General features: G+C 41.5%; 1 pseudogene; it reads left to right on the top strand.

Annotated features, from left to right (window-relative positions):
* The window catches only part of LOC102816372, a 60,989-nt pseudogene extending 59,220 nt beyond the window's left edge, over window positions 1-1,769 (top strand).
* The last annotated feature ends 10,411 nt before the right edge of the window (window positions 1,770-12,180 follow it).

Raw genomic sequence — 12,180 nt, 5'->3', positions numbered from 1 at the left:
AGAAAGCCTCATCTTTCTCCCGCGGAGCGGCTGGTAGTTTCGAACCGCTGACCTTAAGGTTCGCAGCCCGATTCGTAACCACTACGCTACCAAAATGAAGGTAGGGGGAAAAAAGGAGGTATATAAGAGTTAAGGGGAATAGAAGCAAATACTGTGAAGGGCTGGTACATAGAAGGATTGCAATCATTGTAAAGAAATAAAGTATAAGATTTATTGAATGTAAAACATGATTTGCTCTGATCACTCAATTCACAATAAAGAGTTAAAAAAAAAGAAAGAAAGAAGTTTACAGCCGTGGAAACCCTATGCAGCAGTACTACTCTGTCAGTATAAATTGAAATTGACTCCAGGGCAGCAGGTTTAAAATTAGACTAAAATAAGGCAGAATTTCTTTTTGTTTGATTGATTTAGTAGGTTTACCCCTGTTGGGGTCCTGGTGTGATGCTACAGGATGAGCACTGAACTGCTAACTGCAAGGTTGGCAGTTCAGATCCACCAGTTGCTCCTCAGAAACCCTATACAGGTTTGCTATGTCAGAACCTACTTAAAGGCAGCAGCAAAAGGGAAAAAGAGGCATCTGTAATTTTATTGTCTGAAACGAACAGACATTTTCTTATATTGCCATCCAACTATTTTCTATGTATAGGCTTTTGGTTTGTTTTTGTTTTATATAATTACAGAACACGGTATTAACTTTTGGAGTCCTGGTGTGGCACTGTAGGATAAGCACTGTACAACTAATTATGTAGTCAGAAGTTCAAACCCACCAGTCTCTCCTCAGAAACCCTATACAGGGTCTCTACAAGTCGGAACCAACTCAACAGCACTTACAACAACAACATATTTAAGTTTTAAAAGGAGTTCTGGTAGTGTGGTGGATTACTCCTTGAGCTGTTAATTGCTGGGTCAGTAGTTTGAAACCTCCAGCTGCTCAACAGGAAAAAATGAGGCTTTCTGCACCCACTTGATGGCACTTAGCAACAACAATGGTCAAAAATGAAGTGTGACTAAAATGTGAATGAAAATTGCTATGGGTCTTTAAACTGACTCAGAAACTAAATCCAAAAGGAACTCTGGTAGCATAGCGGTTACAAATCGGGCTGCTAATCTCACGGTCAGCAGTTGGAAACTACCAGCTGTTCCATGGGAGAAAGATGAGGCTTTCTACTCCTGTAAAAATTTAAAGCCTCAGAACCCCAGTACAGGGTAGCTATGAGTCGGAACCGACTCCACCTCCTCCACAGCACATAACAACATCTATGGGTCCGAACAGACTAGATGGCACTTAACTACAGTGCAGCAAGAGTACTGGTGTGTTGCCATAGGATAAACATGCGACCTCAAGGTCTGTTTGAACAGTAAAGTGGACGGTTCAAACTCACTAGCCGCTCCTCAGAATCCCTATACAGGGTTGCTATGAATCAGAATCAACTCTTAGATTCAGTTCCTGTCTTTATAGGCCCTGGGGCGCCCTCAGCTGCTAAAGCGGTTGAAACTCAACAGTGGCTCTGCATTAGAAAGATGTTGGAAGTGGCTCCCCTAAAGATTTAAAAGAAAAACACTGAGTGGATTCTGACTCACAGAGTAAATGTGCCCTATAGGTAGAATTGAATCCATGGAATGACTTGGCTTAAGGTGCCCGCATTTAAGTTTTTAGAGGCACATTCATCAGAAAACGCTTATTTGGTCTCCGAGTGAACAACGTGTGTGACAGAAAAATCACCTGGCGATATTTTCAAGTGCTTAAGGGCGCGGGCCACGGCCAGTGAACCAAATCCATCCAGTCCGAAGAAGGTTTGGATGAGCTAGTACAGCACCGAAGGATTACTGGGGCTAACCGCTTCTGGCCATTTCGTACAAGTCCTGAAGGCAGGAATTTTTGTTTTGTCTCTGCGTGACCCCTGTCCCGCGGTAGTGTGGCAGTCACTGTCCTGTGCGCACCTAGACCCCAGGGTTACCCACGCACGTGCTCCTCTGAAGCACTAAGCGCTTATCGCAGCCCGGCAGCTACGCCGCGCCTTCCCTCAATCAGCCCACCCACCCACCGCCCCCTATCAGGAGGGAGCGAGGGAGGGGCCACCGCTTTGTGCTCGGCACGCCTGCGGCCAAAAGCGTGAGAAGAGAAGCTCCGGTCCGGCGCAGTTTGCGCTCGCTGAGCTCGTCAGTTCGGCGCCAGTTCCAGTTTGCTCTCAGTCACTACTGACTGGGATCCCCCGCCCTCGGGACTGTCCCTGGCCGCCGCCGCGCGGGTGAGTGCCAGACCCACGCGGAGTAGGGTGAGCGCTGCGGGTTGGCCGGGGTCGGGGAGGGTCTCCTCTAGCCGGGGCTTTGTTGGGCGTGTGCTCTGTATGTCTCCATAGACCGAGTCCCGAGTGCTAAGCAGAGGAAGTCAATGTGAAAAGGTCCCACTGAGCTTGGGAAGAAGAGGAAAGGATCCAGTGAGATTTGGGGAAAACTTCACTATTTAGTAAGGACAGATGCTTATTTTAGGCGCTGCTTCCTTTAAGGCATGTTTGGACTATCTGGATGACTCATCTCGCTCGTCTCAGCGTTTATATAAATGATTGTTAGTGCTTTGCCTCTAAACACACAGATATGACACTGGAGCCTTTGGTTTAACTTTGAACCGCTGTTAAGTTGCGTGAGTAAATGGTGAAATCCTTTTGTGCTTTCTGTAGGTATATTGCTCTCGTTTGTACGTTTCTTAGAAAATATCATGACTTGGGTTTTTGTCTTTCCAGTTTCGTTTGAATGTCAGTAATTAAATAATGTTAACTGAAAGTCAGAATACGTTTTCAGAGAACGATAGTTCAACTGATTCCGTGTATCTTTATGTACTTTCTTTTCTACATTTGTACGGAGGTAAATATTGTGAATGAATAAAATCTTAATGAGCATGAAAGTTACTACAAGGTGGGGGAAAATTGCAAATATTAGAATTTTAAAACGAATTAAGCAATATAATCTGTTTGTATTTTAGCCCCAGGAACTAAAGTGTGTCCACAACTTTCATTTTGCTAAAACTTTGCTCAAGAATTGCGGAGCTTCCTTTTGTGATTTTTCTGTGGATAGCAAAGTTTTAGTGATTGACTTAAAAATTAACTATATTATTAAAAATAATACATTACTAAACATTGTAGGTTACATATTTATATAATAAACTATTAAAAATTATACTGAAAGGTGAAATTATACTAAAATATGGGCAGATAAGGCAAAAGGTTTAGTCTCACAGTTAAAAATATAATGTAGCCTAGTTCTGTTTTTTTTTTTTTGGCCTAATAGTAGGAATGTTAAAAGGAGAGTAGTGGTTATGAATTGGGCTGCTAACCTCAAGGTCAGCAGTTCGGATACCAGCAGTTCCCAGGAGAAAGATAAGGCTTTATGTTCCTGTAAAGATTTTTGCTATGAGTCGGAACCGACTTAACAGCACACCACCACCACCACCAGGAATGTTAAAAACTCATTACTCTTAGAAACGTAAACATTAAATATAAACATAACTGTTTATCTGTCATCTTTGTCCTAAGCACTGGGCATTCAGCAGCAGTTCTTTCTGGGAACTTATAATTCTTTTACATCACTACACAGCCAAAATTTATTTCTTTGCTTATTTTTATTAAACATCCACGAAGCATTTGAGGCGCAAATAAATATTTTAAGTGGGAAATAAAATACAACCAAGAGTAAAAGTTTCAATGAGGGACCAAATTCAAATAGGCAGGAACTGACTGTAGGCTTCTGTCAGTTATTAAAGTTGGATCCTTGAAAGGGAAAATGATCATTCACACAATTCAATGAGGATAAAAGGAACTCTGGTAGCGTAATGGTTACAAGTCTGGCTGCGAACCTTAAGGTCAGCAGTTCAAAACAACCAGTTGTTCTGTGGGAAAAAGATGAGGCTTTCTGCTCCCGTAAAGATTTACAGCCTTGGAAACCCTGTACAGGGTCGCTATGGGTCAGAACCGACTCTACGGCACATAACAACAACAAAAAGGGAGACATATCAGCACTTCACTCAAGCTTTTCTTTGCATCTATTTTCTAGAGAGCCCTGCTGTGGCGCTGTGGGTTAATGTGCCTGTGAGGTTGGTGGTTCAGGCTCAGCGGCTGCTCCTTGGAAACCCTATACAGGGTCACTCTGGGTAGGAACCGACTCGATGGCACTTCACAACAACAACTTTTGAGAGAAACATCTGTGTGTGTATGACAGGGATGCAGTGGAGACTAAAGTATGGCAATGGGAGAGCATTTTTTGGTGCTTATTAATAATACATGCAATTAGTTGATTTCTAAGTCTTCTTGTAGTTTACCTTACCTTAGAATGACCTTGATCATTATGAGAAACACTTGTAAGGTCACATATGTAGCATTCTGATGGTTGTGGTGTATTCAAGGATAATGCTAGATTATTTAGTGGGATAGAAGGACCTCATGTTCACAAATTGTTGTTAAGTCGGTTCGACTCATAGCAACTCTGTGTAGTGTTTCTGAGGCTGTAAATCTTTACGGGAGCAGAAAGCCTCATCTTTCTCCCGTGGAACAGCTGGTAGTTTCGAACTGCTGACCATGAGATTAGCAGCCCAATTCGTAACCACTACGCTACCAGACCTCTTTATATATCCAAAATATTCTTAAGCAAAGTTTTTAATAGCATTTTGGCAGCACTTGATTATATTAACTGGGAAGTTGTTACTGAGGTTATAGGTTAGGATCAAGATCTTTTAATGAAAGTGAAAGAAATTTATGTGGCAGCCATTCTATCAGTGAAGAGTATAAGAAGCTCAAGTTTTATCTTAAGAAAAAAAAAAAAAATTTCCACATCATATTTCCATGGAAACTAACAGGTTTATTGTTTGTTAGCTGGTGGGAATGTTAAATGGTATAGCTGCTGTGGAAATTAGTTATGCAATTCCTCAAAAAGTTAAATGTGAAATTGCCAGAAACTACATAGATACTTGGGGTCCTTGTATAGGATAATCTCTGGACTTCTTGCCACAAGATATGTGGTTCAAACCCACCAGCCACTTCTTCGAAACCAACTGGATAATACTTAACAACAACAAACAGATACTTGGAGGCCTGCTGTGACACTAAAGGTTAAGCAGTGGGCTGCTAATTGCAAGATTGGTGGTTCAAACCCACCAACTGCTACTTGGAAACCTTATACAGATAGGGTCACTATGAATCAGAAATGACTCAATTGCACTTAACAATAACAAACAGATACTTATCTCCCAACATCTGTTGCATTTTTATTCACAGCACCCAACCCAAGTGTTCATCAACAGATAAATGTATAAATATAATATGGTTCATACATACAATGCAATGTTACTCAGTCCTGAAGAGAAATGAAGTTCATTTTCTTATATAACATGAATGAATATTAAAAAGGATTATACAGAATGAAATGTCAAACACGGGTCCGATTACACATACATTGTATGATCCCACTTTGATGAAATGATTTAGAATAGACAAATGCATAGAGACTAAAGTTTATTAGTGGTTACCAGGGAGCTCTGGTAGCGTAGTGGTTATTATGAATCAGGCTGCTAATCTCATGGACAGCAGTTCGAAACTACCAGCTGTTCTGTGGGAGAAAGATGAGGCTTTCTGCTCCCGTAAACATTTACAGCCTCAGAAACCCTGTACAGGGTCGCTATTCCACGGCACATAACAACAATAACAATAAAGATTTACAGCCTCGGAAACCCTGTACAGGGTCTCTATGAGTTGGAATCCGACTCCACGGCCCATAACAACAACCAGGGACTAGGGGAGAAAGGAATGGGAGTTACCTTCTTTGAAAGGGTACTGAATTTCTGTTTGATGGGAAAGAAGTGATGGTAGCATAATCTAGTAACTAATGAATGTCACTGAATTAACAACAGATAAAATGGCAAGCTCTTTTGTTAAATACTTAAGACTAGGAGTCCTGGTGTGGTGCTGTAGGAAAAACATTGGACTGTAAGGTCAGTATGAAACAACAAGTTGTCAAGGGTTCAAAGCCACTAGGTGCTCCTCAGAAACCCTATACAGGGTTGCTAGAGTCCGAACCAACTCGATGGCATTTCACATCAACAAATTTAAGACTAAATCAAACTAGAAAGAAAGGTCTGGTGATATACTTTTGAAGATGAGTCAAAGGAAGTTCAATGATTTGCAACTATCTAATCTGTCCTGGTGTTGTACTGTAGGATAAGCACTAGACTGCTAACCACAAAGTAGGTGGTTCAAACCCACCAGCCACTTCTTGAAAACCTGTACGGGGTTACTATCAGTCAGAAGTGAATTGACAGCACTTAACAACAACAACAACAACAATCTGCAACAACTCATGGCGATGACTTAGGACGGTAGCATTTCATTCAGTTTCTCAAGGGATCACCATAAATCAGGCTGGCAAAAGGGCAGCTTACAATAACAACATTAGTCTACAGTGTACATGTCAAATGGAACCTACTCTTAACTTATAGATTTGAGACGATATTTATTTCTGTGTCAGAGTTTTGGAAGCAGCACTGCTGTCTACCTTTGATTTTCTATTTAGAAATAAACCACAGTGTCTGGTTGCAATTATGATTATTGAAGGGAGCAGAGATGCTTACCTTAACGTAGCAGACATGTATTAGACTCTTGAGGAATGACCAAGTTCTAGATGAAAGATGTTATAGTTTTGGGCAAGTTATATCTCAAAGATTCTGCTTGATTTTTGTCATCCTCCTGATTTCCCCTTGAGACATCCTAGATTCCAACATTCTTAGTCACTCTTCTCTTCCTTCTGAGGGATGAGAGGGAAGCTGAAAATTTCTCCAGGGCGTCTGCCACTGTTGTTAGGTGTCATTGAGTCGTTTCCCTCTGTACAACAGAACAAAACACTTCCGGGTCCTGTGCCATCTATACATCAGTTGTTATGTTTGAACCCATTGTTATAGCCCCTGTCAGGCTTATTCACTGAGCTTTTCCTTTACCAAGTCTGATGCCCTTTTCCAGAGACATGTCCCTCCTGATAAAACATGTCCAAAGTACATAAGTCCAAGACTTGCCTACCATGCTTCTACAGAGCATTCCGGTTGTGCTTCTGACAAAACTCATTGTTTGTTCTTCAGGCAGTCTATGTACTTTCAATAGTCTCTGCCTCTGCTAGTGTTATCCAAAAACATCCCTCCTCCCCTTTAGTCCCTGCCCTAGTCCCTTGACAGTGCCTTTTATTTAAATTAACTGAGTTTTTATTTTGTCTTGTTTTTTCTGAATCAGCTCTCTCTTAAATATAAATGATTTTCCTTCCTTTCTTATGGACCCAAAGCTAGGTTCTTATCACTTAGACTTCCCACTGATTTCTCCATGACTGGGCAGGATGGATGAGGAGGGAAAGCTTTGGAACAGGTTTTAAAGAAGAGTCATTCTAAAATCTCCAGGGTGTGATCTTGTTGTGGGTCACACCTACAGGTGTCCTGTGTCCTTCCCCACCCCACTTGTGCTGCAGGAAGGGTGTATTTCTGACATCTTAAGATGTGTATCTGAATGCAATTAATTCTTTAGAAACTGTTTGCTGACTATTTTTGTCCAGTTTCTGAGTACTTCTCTTGTGTCAGTAATGTATTGGAGACAGAACATACAGAAATAAAGCTTCTAAGAGCTCTCACTATACCCACCATTGTCCTTGGATTGTTATGTAACCTCTTAAGTGGTCTCCCTTTTTTCCCACTCCTCAAAGCCCTCCAATGGAATCAAAGTGTACATTTAAATGTAATCAGGTCTGGTCATTTCTCCACTCAAAACTCTGGTGGCTTCCTGTCTCAATCATAGTCAAAGTCAAAGTCCTTGCAGTGGCAAATAGTAGTTGCTATCCTAACAGATATGGAGTCTTGGTATGGCACTGTAGGAGAAGCATTAGACTGCTAACCCCAGGGCTGGCAGTTTAAACTACCAGCCACTGCTTGGAAACCCTTTTCATGATGCCTGTGAGTTGGAACTGACTCATCATCTTGATGCAGAATCATCAAGAGCAGATGGAAGGAATACACAGAGTCACTGTACCAAAAGGAAATGGTTACTGTTCAACCATTTCAAGAGGTAGCATATGGTACTTAGGGAGGGAAGTCCAAGGTGTATTGAAGGAATTGGCAAAGAATAAGGCACCAGGAATTGATGGAATAAAAATTGAAATCTTTCAAGAAAGTAAGGCAACACAGGAGGTACTCACTCATCTCTGCCAAGAAATTTGGAAGACAACTATCTGGCTGACTGATTGGAAAAGATCCGTATTTGTGCCCATTCCAAAGAGAGGTGACCCAATGGAATGCAGAAATCATTGGACAATCTCTCTGATATTCCATGCTAGTAAAGTTTTACTAAAAGTAATACAGAAACAGGTGCAAGCATACATTGACGGAGAACTTCCAAAGTTTCAAGCCAGATTCAGAAGAGGCCGTGGAATGAGGGATATCGTTGCTGATGTCCAATGGATCTTGGCTGAAAGAGCCTATCAGAAAGAAGTTTACCTGTGCTTTATTGACTATGCAAAGGCTTTCGATTGTGTGAATCATGACAAGGTATGGACAACATTGTGAAGTATGAGTGTTCCGGAACCTTTAATTGTGCTATGAGGAATCTGTACCTGGACCAAGAGGCAGCTGTTCGAACAGAACATGGGAACACTGAATGTTTTAAAATTAAGAAAGGTGTGCGACAAGGTTGTATTCTTTCACCATACTTACTCAACCTGTATACTGAGCAAATAATCTGAGAAGCTAGGTTCTATGAAGAAAAACATGGCATCAGGATTGGAGGAAGACTCATTAACAACCTGCAATATGCAGATAATACAACCTTGCTTGCTGAAAGTGAAGAAGACTTAAAACATTTACTGATGAAGTTCAAAGAGCATAGCCTTTGGTATGGATTACATCTTAGTGTAAAGAAAACAAAAATTCTCACCACTGGACCAATAAACATTCTTATCAATGGAGAAAAGATTGAAGTTGTCAAGGACTTCATTCTTCTTGGATCAACTATCAACACGCATGGAAGCAGCAGTAAAGAAATCAGACGACTTACTGCATTAGGCAAATCTGCTGCACAAGACCTTTTTAAAGTGCTGAAGAGCAAAGATGTCAGCTTGAGGACTAAGGTGTGCCTGACCCAAGCCATGGTGTTTTCAATAACCTTATATGCATGTGATAGCTGGACCCTAAATAAGGAAGACCATAAAAGAATTGATGCTTTTGAGTTATGGTGTTGGAGGAGAATATTGAAAGTGCCATGGGCTACCAAAAGAACCCACAGATCTGTGTTGGAAGAAGTGCAGTCAGAGTGCTCCTTGGAGGCAAGGATGGCCAAACTTTGTCTCTCATACTTCGGACATATTGTCAGGAGGGACCAGTTGCTGGAGAAGGATATCCTGTTTGGTAAGAAGACCCCCAACAAGATAGATTGGCCAAGTGGCAGCATCGATGGACTCAAGCGTGACAACAGTAGTGAGGTTTTCCCAGGTTTGGGCAGTGTTTTGTTCTGTTGTGCATAGGGTCGCTATGAGTCGGTGCTGACTCAATGGCACCTAATAACTACAACAACAACAACAACAGCATCATCTTAACTGGCATAAAACAGGAAGATCACCGATGAGATAGATTGACACAATGGCAGCATAGATTGACATCAATGGGCTCAAGTGTAACTACAATTGTGAGGATGGTTCAGGACCAGGCAATGTTTGGTTCTGTTGTGCATAGGGTCGCTATGAATCAGAGCTGACTTGATGGTATCTAACAACAGTGACAAACCTGATCTGGCTGTAATGTCTTGTATCCTTTATCTCCTATACTCTTGCCTTCTTCGCTGTGCTTTGGCCCCACTGACCTCCTTGCTGTTCTTCAGACTAGCTCTTGGGCTTGGCATGTGCCGTCTCCAGATCGCCACCCTCAAGTTTCTGTACTTCCCTGACCACCCTATTGACTATTAAACATTTTTCACATGCACCCTCATTAACAGCAAGGTTATTTGTCTGTTGTGCTTTTTTGCTTACTCTTATATCTCTAGTGCCCATTTCAATAATTATAAACTCAGTAAATATTTGTTGAATTACTTGTACAGATGAGAAATAGAGGACTGGAGAGGCTAAATGTTTAATTTAAGGAGCATAAAGGCCACCTACGCTGGGGACATTCTAGATCTCACCAAGTGAAAAGCTAGCACTCCGGAAAGCAACAATTACATGGGCCAAACTGTGAGAGTCCTGGTGTGGTGCTGCAGTATAATACACACCGCCTGATCGATTTGAACCACAAGGTAGGCAGGCAGTTCAAACTCATCAGCCGCCCCTCAGAAATCCTATACAGGGTCACTATGAGTTGGAATCTATTTGATGGCACTTAATAACAGTAGTTCTGGTGTGGCGCTGTGGGTTAATGCACCAAACTGCAAAGCCGTTTGAGCTGCAACGTCAGCAGTTCAAACTCACCAGCCGCCCTTCGGAAAGCCTGTATAGGGTCGCTACAGGTTGGATCTGACTCGACGGTGTTTCACAACAATAATAACAGTTGTACGTTAAAGTCCTGGTCTGGTGCTGTAGGATAAGCACTGGACTGCTAACCGAAAGGTTGGCAGTTCAAATCCACCAGCTATACTTTGGAATCTCTATGCACAGTTGTTGTGAGTTGGAACCAACTCAGCGGCACTTTACAACAATAAGTTACAGGTTTGGGGTCCTGGTGTGGCAATGTAGGATAAGCACTGGACTACTAACTGCAAGGTCAGTGGTTCAAACCCACCAGTCACTCCTTGAGAATCCTATACAGGGTCACAATGAATAGAAACTGACTCGATGGCACTGGGCTAAGCATTGGGCTGCTAAACTCAAGGTTAGCAGTTCAAACCCTGTTTGCTCCCATAGAGATTACAGTTTCTGAGATCCTAAAGAGCAGTTCTACTCTTGTCCTATAGGGTCACTCGATGACAACCAGTGTGGTTTGGGATTAATACTAAACTGTCACAATGGTATTACGCATGGGAACAATTGTGAGAATGGCACAGGACCAGGCAGTGTTTTGTTCTGCTGTATGTGGCATCTCAGTCAGTACTGACTTCACTGCACTTAACAACAACAAAGTTATAGGAATAAATCAGAGAGTGAACTGTATTCTGATTGGTGGCTGAGCAGTTAGGGAAGTGAAGTGGGAGCTTTTGCTGAGTATGGTTTACAGAGTGTATGTAGAGTAAGGGAATTGGGTACAATACATAATTGCAAATGTATGTGCAGGCAGAGGAGTTTCACAGAGTGGTCATAAAACAATTACAAAATCCTTCTGGGGAATTGCTTGTTAAGATAACTTGAAATAACTTACGTATAATAAAGCAACAGTGATCAGCAAATTTCTGTAGAAATTCTCCATCAGAAGGGGCTCTGTAAAGGAGCTTTAAAAATGTAGGTGCTTGGCATTGGGAGAGGCTTCTGTCAAAACTGCAGGCTGGACTCCATTTTTCCTGTTTCCTGCTTATTCTGAATTGAAGTTCAGAAGTCAGCTCACTGACTTACCTCAGAAAATCTGGATGCTGCCTGCCTACCCTTTCCTCTCACAACAAGTTCCCAGGTAGGGTGTTCACTCAAGCCAGTCCCCTTGAAGTATCTATAAATTAACACGATTTTAACTGACTGTTGTTGTTATAAAACAGTGCTCACAGGAAATTGTAATTGTCTCCTGTCTGTTAAACATGATTTTGAAATGCCAAACAATCAGATTGTTTTTCTTTGTAAATTCCTGGATTTTCTGTACTTAAACTCTGAACATTTCCTTTTGTCCTAGTACCTCTGTGAATCCTCATAAAGTGCTGCCCAATAAAACTTTCTGCTTTCATTTCAACAGAAACTCTAGTTTGCGGTTTGAAATGGTGTCCAGAATAAAGTTTCACTTTCTATCATGAATTTAAAATACTTTTAACCAAATTCTTGAAAATTTTGTGGGAAAAGAAAAATAGCTGTTTGGATTATTTATGTGCATTTGTATCAATTGCAAGAGGATTGACTTTTGGAAACATAAAGGGGAAGAAAAGAGATTAGTGATTGTCAGAGTGAGGACTGTTTTTGGGTGATGGAAATGGTCTATATTTTAAGGAGGCCTAAGGAGCTCTGGTAGCATAGTAGTTACGAATTGGGCTACAATTCGAAACTATCAGC

This window comes from Chrysochloris asiatica, unplaced genomic scaffold (genome assembly GCF_000296735.1).
Source record: "Chrysochloris asiatica unplaced genomic scaffold, ChrAsi1.0 scaffold00109, whole genome shotgun sequence".
Taxonomy (NCBI): domain Eukaryota; kingdom Metazoa; phylum Chordata; class Mammalia; order Afrosoricida; family Chrysochloridae; genus Chrysochloris; species Chrysochloris asiatica.
Note: the sequence above shows the minus strand (reverse complement) of the source record. Positions and strands in the feature narration are given on the sequence as shown.